Source organism: Mustela nigripes, chromosome 6 (assembly GCF_022355385.1).
Source record: "Mustela nigripes isolate SB6536 chromosome 6, MUSNIG.SB6536, whole genome shotgun sequence".
NCBI lineage: Eukaryota > Metazoa > Chordata > Mammalia > Carnivora > Mustelidae > Mustela > Mustela nigripes.
The window spans coordinates 24885363-24898221 of record NC_081562.1 but is presented as its reverse complement, the minus strand read 5'-3'; the positions used below and the strand labels follow the sequence as shown (position 1 = coordinate 24898221).

Here is a 12859-nt window from a genome sequence, read left to right as displayed (position 1 = left end):
GACCAACTCACTGGATTGATTTTAGAAAAAAGAATGTTGTGTCTTTGAATAACACAGAGTAAGAATGATAGGAAGTCACGATAGACCTTTAGGCAAAGTGAGGGAAGACATATTCCACATTTTATGTTCTTCTCCTCTTCCTCCTCCTCCTCCTCCTCCTTCTTCTTGTTCTTTTTAAAGATATATTTATTAAGCACCATGACCAGACTATTACATTTAGCAATTGGCAGCAGGGGAGCAAAAAAGTAAACCCCAAAACCAAAAAATTACATTAAAACCATTTCTTGGAGTGCTTTACATCTTCCACGGAATGGAAACTAAAATAACCTGTTATATAATCAATCACAAATAGTCCTCAAGTTTTTTGTCCACATGCGTGAGTATTGTCTAAAACATGTCTTCTTTGTGGCAGCTTGGCTCTGCCACCACTGTGTTTGGCTGAGATCATAAACCTGTTGTAACCTGTAGCTTCCCTGTCACGTCTCTGGCTCTCTTTTCCTGCTCAGCTTTGTTTCCTGGCAGTCGTTAAAACCTTCTGCCACTGCTGTTGCTACTGCTGCTGCTGCTGGAACCACCGTAGCCACCTTGGTTTCATGGTCTGACACATGTTGGCCTCCACCACCCTAGCGACCGGAGCTTTAGCCTCCAAAATATCCTCCTCTCATGGATCCAGATTTTGAAGATCGATTATTGCAACTGCCAAAATCATTCTAGCATCCACCACCTCCAGAGTTGCGTCTAACATTACCAAATCCATTATAGCCATCCCCACTGCCACCATTTCCACCACCACCTCGACTCCCAGCAAAGCCCCCTCACCACTGAAGTGTCCTCCATGACCAAAATTGTCATTCCCACCAAAACCGCCTGCACGACCACCACCAAAGTTGCCAGAACTACTTCGACTTCTTTGGCTGGATGAGGCACTTTCCACCTTTTGCTTAGATAGTGCTCTCCTTACTTCACAGTTGTGGACATTCACAGTGTGGTATTTCTGAATGACAGTCTTGTGTATAGAGTCATGGTCATCAAATGTTATAAAAGCAAAGCCTCTCTTGTCGCCACTGCCTCAGTCAGTCATGATGTCAGTCACTTCGGTTTTCCTATATTGTTCAAAATCATCTCTTAGATGATGTTCTTCAGTGTTTTCTTTAATGCCACTGACAAAAATCTTTTTCACAGCCAAGTGGGCACCCTTTGAGAATCTTCTCATGAGGCAGCCGTCTTTGGTTCCATAGATCTTCCATATGCCTTGGGTGGCCTTGCATTCATGGCTTCATCCACCTCCTCCACAGTGGCATATGTGACAACTCCAAAGCCTCTGGAATGCTTGGTGTTTGGATCTCTCATGACCACATAGGACACTCTGACTTAGACATGGCCCTGGTTGGAGGGGAGAATTCAATGATGCTTACTCAGGGGTGTCCATGGGCAGAAAGCTTTATGTTCTGTTTTGAGTCCTGGGAATTTTTATTGGGAGGAAGAAAAGGAAGTGAACATTTTTTAAAAGTTCTAGCTTAGGGATGCCTGGGTGGCTCAGTTGGTTGGACGACTGTCTTCGGCTCAGGTCATGATCCCGGAGTCCCAAGATTGAGTCCCGCATCAGGCTCCCAGCTCCATGGGGAGTCTGCTTCTCTCTCTGCCCTTCTCCTCACTCATGCTCTCTCTCCCTGTCTCTCTCTCAAATAAATAAATAAAATCTTAAAAAAAAAAAGTTCTAGCTTAGAGCAAAACATCCTCTCGTCTCTGACTCTCTCACTGTCATGCTATACCTTTTAACTAGCCCTTCTCAACAACCAAAAAAAGGCCAAGTCCCATGTACAGTCATTGCCCAGGATCTAACCTGGCTCCTTTACTGGCCCTGGATTATGCTTCCTGCCCACTGGACCTGCACTGATGCTGGTTACCCGACTTGCTACTTGGAGCTCTTCAGGAACATTTACTTGGACTTAACTCTCAGCAAGTACCCACTTTTTTTGTTGTTGTTTTTTTAGCAAGTACCCACTCTTGGATGTTTTAAGGAAGATACCCTACCCCAATTCTGTCCACAAAGACCCAAACCATGGCAGCAGCTGGCCACTCTTATACTAGGAAATAGCTGATTTGGACATTTGGTTTGGGCCTTTTGTCTAATAATAATAACCCCTCCTTCCCTTGACCTTTCTAACCTGGTACTTAGTCTTGTACCTGTGAGCCTATTTCTCAAGTCACTACCCCCTGGCTTTGGTTCCAGGTCTCATCTAACTCTATAGGACTCAGGCTCCCTTAGTTAGGTCTGCCCTTTTGGGGACACTGTTACAATGGGGTTTATATAATGCCCTCAGGATAAAGTAATTGTATATTAATAATGAGAATTTTTTTCAAAGGAATAGGGAAAGTCAATATGTAATATTCTTTTGATTAGCATTTAAAAATTCTGTTAAACCAAATTCTATCATACATTTAAATTTGAATGCCTTTTTCTAAAGTTTAAATCAAGAATACAGAGGTGTATACTCAATACATATAGAAAATTTGAAAAACCTAAATAATGGTTAGAAAAAATAAGTTATATGTGAATTTCTTTTTTTTAAGATTTTATTTATTTATTGACAAAGAGAGAGAGCACAAGCAGGGGGAGCAGCAGGCAGAGGGAGATGGAGAACCAGGCTCCTTGCTGAGTAGGGAGCTCAATGCTCAATCCCAGGAGCCTGGGATCACATAACAGAGCCACCCAGGCACCCTGTGTGTGAATTTCTGGTTGTGCTAAATTATTATAAACATTTGCCTGCCTACAGAATTATCATCTCATTGCTAATCTTTCTAGTTGCATTAAAACCCTCCCAATGAACCATGTTTACATCTGTGACCATTCATGATCTTAACAATAAGGCTTAATGCTTCTTTTTCGTAAATAGCAACTCATATGGTCCTCATAACATATATGGGCTATAAAGTTGCAATCTGAGAAGAATTCAGAGGTTAGTGGTATGCATGGTTTAATGAAGGATGACAATTGACAAAATACTTCAAGTTTAGCTGGTAGTAGAAGAAAGCCATTTGAGAATTAAGTTCAACAGGAGTATAAAAACTGTGTTTAGGTTTGCCATGATTGGGTGAATCTAAAGTATAGGATTCCATGTTCTTCTAGCATGAAAGAAACTATTTTTTTAATGAAGATTTTTGTTTATTTGAGAAAGAGAGAGGGAAAGCACGAGAAGGGGGAGGCAGGCTCCCCACCCAGCAGGGAACTTGATGTAGGGCTCAACCCAGGACTTTGAGATCATGACCTGAGTGAAGGCAGAGTTTTAACTGACTTTATTCTTTTTTTTTTTTTTTTTTAAGATTTTATTTATGTATTTGTCAGACAGAGATCACAGGCAGGCAGAGAGAGAGGAAGAAGCAGGCTCCCTGCCCAGCGGAGAGCCCAATGCTGGGCTCATGAACCACGGGATTATAACCTGAGCCGAAGGCAGAGGCTTTAACCCACTGAGTCACACAGGCGCCCCTAACTGACTTTATTTATAAGGCATCCCGAAAGAAATTATTCTTAAAGTAGTAAATAAATTTACCTACAAAGTGAACTGCAACTGTTTTTTTGAGTGTCAAGATGATTTCTAATTTCCCATCAAAAATAAAGAAAAGAGGACCTGCTAGCTCAGTTGGTGGAACATATGACTTGAACTTGGGGTTGTGAGTTCAAGCCTCATGATAGGTGCAGAATTTACGTTTAAAAAAAGGTAAAAATAAGGGCACCTGTGTGGCTCAGTGGGATAAACCGCTGCCTTCGGCTCAGGTCATGATCTTGGGGTCCCAGGATCGAGTCCCGCATCGGGCTCTCTGCTCAGCGGGGAGCCTCCTTCCTCCTCTCTCTCTCTCTGCCTGCCTCTCTGCCTACTTGTGATCTCTCTCTGTCAAATAAATAAATAAAATCTTAAAAAAAAATTTAAAAAGGTAAAAAGAAAAATGAAGAAAAGATCTTAAGAGTCGAGTAAAGCAATATTTACCTCTTTATATTGAAGATTTGAAGCACTTTTTTACTTTTCCCAGAGAAACACTTCCATTAGTGCATTTTGCCATCAGGGGGTGCTCTGGGATAATACTTTTCAGCAAAATAGCTATCTTTTCTGCTCTGCTACCTGAAAAAAAGCAAACGTTTATCTTTGTTAATTCTATTTTGTATCCAGATTCACTAACCCTCAGAAAGTGTCAGTTTAAATTAAAAAGGTGAAAAGAATATTGAGAACTGTTTCAAATGTAAATAGCCAGTGTCTGGCTCCTAAGGAAAAGACAAACACTGGAAGATATTTTTTTGAGGATTTTGTTTCCTTTCTGAAGGGATTTAAATCACAGTAAGTCAAAGCTGCACCTGAATTTTACTGAGTTGGAAAATGAAAACCATATCTCGGGGATTAGCATTTGCTCTTTTATTTTAGTTCTTTTTTGTAGCATTACTTTCACTATGTCTTTGGCCAATGCTATAAGGCTATATTATAGTTGAAATTGCTCTCTTCCAAAGTTGTATCGATGTTTCTGTAATTAACTTATTCTTTTTTTTTTTTTTTTAAAGATTTTATTTATTTATTTGACAGAGAGAAATCACAAGTAGATGGAGAGGCAGGCAGAGAGAGAGGGGGAAGCAGGCTCCCCGCTGAGCAGAGAGCCCGATGCAGGACTCGATCCCAGGACTCTGAGATCATGACCTGAGCCTAAGGCAGCGGCTTAACCCACTGAGCCACCCAGGCGCCCTGTAATTAACTTATTCTTAAGGCAGGGGGTTAGGAACTAAGAATTCCACAATAGTTCCACTGCCGCCCCTGCCACATTTATTGACCAGTTCTTAGGTTCTATTTTTGCCTCTCTAGGGTTGGTGAGGTGGGGATTGAGGCAGTGGGGAGGAAACTCAATTCTGTTTTCATGGACTGGAAGGGAGAATCAGACGTGATCACAGTAGCTATGCCAAGCACAGAATGCTAACTAGTCAAGGTCACCAAAATGACATTTACAGAGATGGCTACAACATCTGGTGGCCAGAACAGAGGGTCCTCACTGTTTTGGTCTAAATTACTCATAGGATTTTACTGCAAATATCTGTTGATGTTGGCTCCTTCCAGCCTGGGTGGAAATGACCTTGATATATAGCAGAAAGATAGAGGGAAATGTTACCTCTTCGATAATGGAAGATTATATAGTCCCTCAACTCATCCCCTTGGGCAAAAAGAGGTAAGCCTTCCATTTTTAAATGATCAAAAGTTGATCATTTAACTTCCTCTATGCAAAAAGGAAATTGAGTTGAGGATTTATATAATGTAATTTGGGAGATTTTATTTGAGAATAATGTCTAGACATCAGTTTTTAGCGTACTCTTTATGCACTGCATTAATTTAAAAAAAAACATATATTCATGCCATGAATATAGATGCCATGAATATAATGCCAAAAATACATTTTCCTTAAATATGTTTTAGGTTCTACTTCCCAAATTGGCTTTTACATTTTACCTTTATGGCTTTTCTTTCTAGAGATGATACGGAGAAAAAGGAAACAAAAGAGTTCTGGGTAAAGAAAAATGTACACAAACTTTCCCTCCCGCTTAATTTTGATATTTACAATTACATTTTTCTTGTTCTTTCTGCCCATAAAAAAAAAAAAAACCCAAACCTTTCTTAGACTCTTTGATTATAGTAGAACATCCTAAAAAAAGATTTTCTTTATTAGAAACCATAGCAGATTATCAAGTGGCCGATAACTAAAACAGAAAGAAAATGTTCTCTAAGATTTGTTTTTGTTTTCTGTTTTTCTCATGGCTGCTCATCTATAAGTTACAAAGTTTTAAAATTTAAAGTAAGCCAGAAACTTACTGATTTTCTAGATGGTTGTCTCCTATTTTGTGAACCTGAAGGGGGATGTGCAGTCACTAGACTGGCTTCTGACCTACACACAGATTTTTTTTTTTCAATTAATCCTTTGCACAGAACAGATGCTCTGGGTGCAGTTTTAGGCCAGAAGAATGTCCAAAATATGTGGGTGTGAATTTGGCCAAAGGGTTAGTTGAATGTGGAGCACAGATACCAGCCTGGAAACAGGTCACATTTTAATGAAAAATGCACATTCAGCATGGCATTGTGCTTTTCAAAGAGGTGATTCCCAGCCATGGAGAACACAAGGGAGAAACAGGCATTCATGTGGAACTGCTTTAAAACAGAATTCTTGTGTATCCTGGCTGGTGGGGCAAGGCTCACTAGTACCCCTTGGGAAATGAGATAATGGAATTTTGCTAGGCATAATTGAGTTGTGTTTTGTTTTTTTTTTAACCATAAATCGTCATTCTTCAAAAAGGAAAAGAAACTTCTACAATCAAATAAAGGAAAGATTTCATAATTATAACTGGCCATGCTAGAAAAAAATTCTATCTGAAAGGGGAAAAGGTGTAGTCCCATTCATACACTCAGAATTTGACTAAGCAGAGAAATAGAATTTTCCTTGGTTCACAAGAAAAGAAAAGAATAGTGAAGAAAACAAAGTGACCAAAAAAAAATCTCTACCTTTACATGTTAAAGAGTGAAATACAGAACTCACTTAAATACATGTTTTGTTAGAAATGATTTTATTTTTTCTCAAGAAATGTGTGTGTGTACACGTGTATTTTAAACATTTGAAATCATCTGTAAGTACATAAGCAGCATAATTGAGCTTATTTTTAAGAATGAAAGAAATATAGAAATAATAAACTCAGTCACTTTTAAAATGGGAACAAAATGCTTTTTGGTAGTGTTAACAAATAGAATTTAATTTTATGTCATTATTATGATTAGTTATAGATGGCATACAAAAATAGCAACAGAAAGTGTCTTCTAAAAAAGTGAATGCATTATTGGAGGTATTATATTCGAAGTAAAGCAGGTGATTGTTTATTCTACCTTCTGCTGGTCAGCTAGGATGATGAGGGGCTATGAAGAAGAATGAAAGAATCTTTGTGTTGTTTAGTCTGAAGAAGGCAAGACTGGAAAAGTCAAGAGGAGGAAGAAGAAGGTTGCTTCTGGATGAGTCCTCCAAACTGAATTTTGTTCAGTGAATGGACAAAAGAGGGATCAGTCAAATTTTGGTGAGTACCACCATTCTTGGTACCAGTTCCCATGCTGTTCCCTCTCTACTTGGGGGCCTTACCCTTCATGATGGTCTTACTCTCCAGGGGTGGGCCTTTAGGCTCCTGTCTGATTGGGAGATTATCCTAATTTTTTTTTAATTGTCAAAAGACAATATAAAAAGAAAAGACACAGAATGGAAGAAGACTTCTGCAACCTGTAACACCAATGAAGTACATACTAGTATTCAGAATAAAGAACCTCTTAAAAAAAAAAAAAAGACTACATTATATTAAAAAAGGACAAAACAGGTGAAGGGCATTTCACCATTTCATACTAAGGGATATCTAAATCACTGATAAAATACATGAAAAAAGTATTCAACTTCATTTCTAATCAGGTCTATGAAGATTAGTGGGATACCTTTTATACTGACTAGATTTTTGAAAATTAGAAAAATTGGGGTTTGGTCAGGATAAGAGGCAGTAGTAGCTCTGATACACTTCTAGTAGCAGTCTAAGTTGGCACAACCACTTTGGAAATTAGTTTACATTATCAAGGAAAGTTGAGACACCCTTATCCAATGACACAACAATTCCACTCTGGAAATATACTATGTGCTAATGTTTAAGTTCATGTTTAACAGTGTTTATAATGATAACACTGTTCATAATAGCCCCTACATGGAAACATCATAAATATCCATTAACTGTACAATGGATGAATAAATTGATGTATACTTGTAAAATTGATGTATACTTGTACAATGGATGAATAAATTGATGTATACTTGTAAAATTATTCAGAAATGAAAGTGAGCAAAATGCAGCAATAAGTAACAATATGGAACAAAAGAGAGTACATACAGTATAATTCCATTTCTATAAAGTTCAAAAATAGGCAAAACTAAATTCTTTTATTTAAGGATACACACATGGATGGTAAAACTAAAGGAAAGCAAAGACATGATCATAATAAAAGTTAAGATAATGATTAGCTCCAGAGGGATGGAAGAATAAAAAGAGGTCCATTCTCCAGAGTTAGCAATTATTGGTGATTTCTAGAAGGAAAGAGGTATATAGAAAGTTCATGAATTGAAAGCAAAGTGTGGGAGTGCCTGGGTGGCTGAGTGGGTTAAAGCCTCTGCCTTTGGCTTGGGTCGTGATCCCAGGGTTCTGGGATCGAGCCTCGCATCGGACTCTCTAGTCAGTGGGGAGTCTGCTTCCTCCTCTCTCTCTGCCTGCCTCTCTGCCTACTTATGATCTTTGGTACTTGGGAACTGGTACCAAAATAAAATCTTAAAAAAAAAATAAGAAAAAGAAAACAAAGTGTGTCTAGAAGAAGAGATACCTATAAGTAAGGCATTCTCTAGAAATACCAGATTGAACTTTTGAAATGTTTTAGAAGATAAATTAATAATACAAGCCTAAGTCAGTATGAATTTATATTTCTGATTCATTTATAAATGTTATGAGAGTAGACTATTGGTAAAATTGTAAAATAGGAAAAAGAAATTTTGCCTCCATGACTCAAGGCTTCTCTTTTGATTTTATCTCTTTGCCCAAATCCCATGTCTCATTTCTAATTTTGTTTAACAAAGATGGTAGCAGCTCCTTGGCTTAAGGGATTAATTCTCCCAAGAATTTGCATTTTAAGAGATTTTTTAGAAAAGACTGAAAAGCTTTAAAGACTCTAAATAAAATCTCGGATGATGGAATTTAAGCTATTTTCACAAGGTGGTTCACTTGTAACATTTTGTGGCTGCTTATAGATGATCCACTGAAGAAGAGACCCCTTTTTGCTTGAAAATTTGTTTCTTTTGAAACTGACAAAGACTTAAGTACTTTTCCTGTAGTTTTTTATATGATTTAGAGGTAAAATCTCTGTTAAGTCAGTGAACTGTAGAGACACACATTTTAGGGCCCATGTATGAGAGGACTGTTCTTAGCTTCAATTGAAATATAAGTAACCACTAAAATATGGAACTTAGAAGTCCTTCATAAAAGAAACTGGGAAAAAAATTATACTCTTGACTAGAATGGAATGAATTTTTTGACTTAGAAATTATAAATTGTTAAGATCACTAGTTTAGCAAAGTTAGAAAAAATACATTATTAGGTGGAAATATAAGAATAAGTAATTCATTGAATTTGAAGCATGGCCCTTAAGTAATTAACCCTAAGATTGGACCATCTCTTGGGATAGAAACAATCATCAGAAAATACCAAATAGCTAACTGATACACTTGGTCATTTGTGGAAGCAGCCAACAGAAGACTTTTAAATAACTTGGACTATATTTTGACTGTTGAATACCCAAAATTCATGCAGTGACAATAACTGCTAAGCCAACTCGAAACTGTGGATAAAAATAATTGCTCCTATATTGGTCTAAATGTAGTGTGACAATATCAAGTGGCAAAATATGTAGATACACATTCTCTTGAGAGTTTGATTAGTTTCTTTTCTGAGGGGTTGGGATTATTTGCAATAGATTTCAAAATGGTTCTTTGAGCTTCTTGATGGATCTTTGTTCTAGGGTAGCCAATCTTGTTATAGTTAATACCTTATTTTTGGTTTCTCTTATCCAATTTTTATGGAAATATCACAAGTACATAAAGATAGACATATTCATTTGTTCTCAGGAACATTTTAAAAGAAAAAAAGAATTGGAGGCTGGCTAAAAACCCACTATAATGGGATAGTTGTAAATAATATATATATATATATATACGTATATAGATATATGTATATATATCTATATACGTATATATATATATATATAGTTGTATATAGTACAAGATGAAAGATAAAATGGAATAAATGAAGGATAAAATGGAATATTATTCAGCCATTAAAACGAATGAGCTAGGTTTATAGTACAGATAAGAATTATCCTCATTCCTACTACATTACCTTGTTTTTCCCAGTCCGTGCCTCTGGCCTCATGCGGAGTTCCCTACAGTCAGTTGACAGAGGAAGAGACATCGCAGGCTGGTTTTTAGGCAGTCTGTGCCATATGTAGGCACCACTTGAACATGAACAGCTATAGTACTACAGTCCCTTTCTGGGATATGAAGGACAATGATGAAGGGAAATCCTCAAAATGTGAAGCAGTGTACCTGGTTGTTCATGTTTGCTTCGAAGTAAAAACAGCCAGATTAGTGAATATACACTAATTTATGGGTTGCGTTTTGGCTAGCTGGTAAGAGACTTGGAAGGAAGATGATTGGAAAACTGGTAACAAAGAAGTTTAGGGAAGAGGTATGTGGGTAGACCTTCCTGACTGGGTGAAAAACGTGAAGATTATTTGTGTCTCATGTGAATGTTCACCAAAGTTTGTCCTTAGTAGAGGAGGGCTTTAATAACCAAATGAATAGGATTCCAGTCCTTCTCTTTCCCAAACCACCCCTGTCATTGCCCAGTGGGCTCATGAACAAGGTGGCCATTGGTGGCAGGGACAGAGGTTATTCATGGGCTCAAGGACATGGACTTATTTTTTTCTTTTTTTTTTAAGATTTTATTTATTTGACAGAGAGAGACACAGTGAGCGAGGGAACACAAGCAGGGAGAGTGGGAGATGGGGAAGCAAGCTTCCCATGGAACAGGGAGCCCGATGCAGGGCTCGATCCCAGGTATCATGGTATTTCACACAGCATTGCTTCTGGTCAAGGAACTTGCTTCACACCAAATGAAGTGTGACATGCTCATGGAATTCACTGGTCTTAGTATGTTCCTCACCATCCTGAGGCAGCTGGCTTCACAAAATGCTGGAATGATCTTTTGAAGACTCAGTTATAGAGAGCCAGCTAAGTGGCTGTATCTTACAGGGTTAGGACAAGATTCTCTGGGAAGTTCTATATGCTCTGTATATTCTGGTGTTCTCTCATAGCCAGGATTCATGGGTCCAGGAATCAAGGGGTAGAAATGGGAGTGGCACCATTTATTTTTCTTTCCTGTCCCTATGACCTCATGTACTCCTGGGCTAGAGTTCTCGGTTTCAAATGGAATAATGCCTTTACCAGGAGACACATCAATTACTCTACTGAATTAGAGGTTAAGACTGTCACCTGGCCACTTTGCGTTCCCCATGCCTCTAAACAGGCAAAGAAAGAAGTTACTCTGCTGGCTGGGGTGAATGATCCTGATTACCAAGGTGAAATTGGACTGTTACTTCACAGTGGAAGGGAGGAAATGTATGTTGTTTTTTAAAAAATTATTATTATTATTATTATTATTATTATTATTATTATTATCAACTACTACACCCAACATGGGGCTTGATCTCACAACCCCAAGATCAAGAGTTGCATGCTCTCCTGGCTGAGCCAGCCAGGCACCCCTGGCTATCTCTTATTATTACCATGCAGTTAAAGATGCAGTTAAAATAAACATTATTACCATACAGTTAAAGTAGTAGAAAACTACAGCAACCCAATTCAGGCAGAACCAGAGATGACCCAGACTCTTTAGGAATGAAGGTTTAACTTACCCCACTTCAGTTGAGGTACTTTCTGAGGACAAAGGGAATACAGAATAGAATAGTTTTAAATACTAGTTATGACCATGTGATCAGTAATAACGAGGTCTATAATTATCATGAGTACTTTTTCTTTATTATGAATATGTTACTGTGTGTGTATAGCAAGTATCTTTGTTTTCTTCCCTTTCTTATCCTCATATCATATAAAACATTTTGACTTTATATCATAATATTTAAGTTACATGATATTAATAAAAGACTCAAGAACTTTGCATCTTCTTCTGGGGAAAGGGTTAATGTTTTTTCAGTTGTATAAAGGTTAGTTGTATCATGTTAGGTGGAAATATAACCATGTCATTATGGACTGAATGTTTGTTTCCTCCCCAAATTCATATGTTGAAACCTCATCCCTCTAATGTGAAGGTATTAAGAGATGGGGCCTTTGGGAGGTAATTAGGATTAGATGAGGTCATGAGGGTGAAGACCTTGTGAATGGCGCTAGTGCCCTTATAAAAGTCATGAGAGAGCTTCCTTCTTCTCTCTGCTCTCTGCCATGTGAGGATACAAGAAGTCAGCAGTCTGGGACACCCGGCTGACTCGGTCAGTAGAGCATATGACTCTTGATATTGGGCTTGTGAATTCAAGTCCCACACTGGGTGTATAACTTACTTAAGAAAAAAAAGTCAGGGGCACCTGGGTGGCTCAGTGGGTTAAAGCCTCTGCCTTCGGCTCAGGTCATGATCCCAGGGTCCCGGGATCGAGCCCCACATCGGGCTCGCTGCTTAGTGGGAAGCCTGCTTCCTCCTCTCTCTCTCTGCCTGCCTCTCTGCCTACTTGTGATCTCTGCCTGTCAAATAAATAAATAAAATCTTAAAAAAAAAAAAAAAAAGTCAGCAACCAGGAAAGGATTATCACTAGAACTCAACCATGCTGGCAACTTGTTCTAAAATTTCCAAACTTCAGAACTGTACAGTGAGAAATAAATTTTTGTTGTTTATAAGCCATTCAGTTTATGGTACTTTGGTATAGTAACCTAAACTAAGGTACTTGTTATCTTTAAGAAAAAATTAAAAAAAATTTAAAGTAAGCTGTATCCCCAACATGGGGATAGTAACCCCGAGATCAGGAGTCACATGATCTACCAGCTGAGCCAGCCAGGTGCCCCTAAGGTATTCATTATCTTTATTTAGATATTAAGTATGGTTTAAAGAGTGCCAAGTTGACAAGAGGAGGTCTTGTGATGATTAATTTCATGTATCAACTTGGCTAGGCTGTGGTGTCCAGATGTTTGGTCAAACACCAAACTAGATGTT

The 12859-nt window shown here is 38.1% G+C and overlaps 1 pseudogene; it reads right to left on the bottom strand.

The window, feature by feature from the left end:
- Positions 1-525: 525 nt before the first annotated feature.
- Positions 526-3120, bottom strand: LOC132020251 (heterogeneous nuclear ribonucleoprotein A1-like 3; annotated as a pseudogene).
- Positions 3121-12859: the final 9739 nt, after the last annotated feature.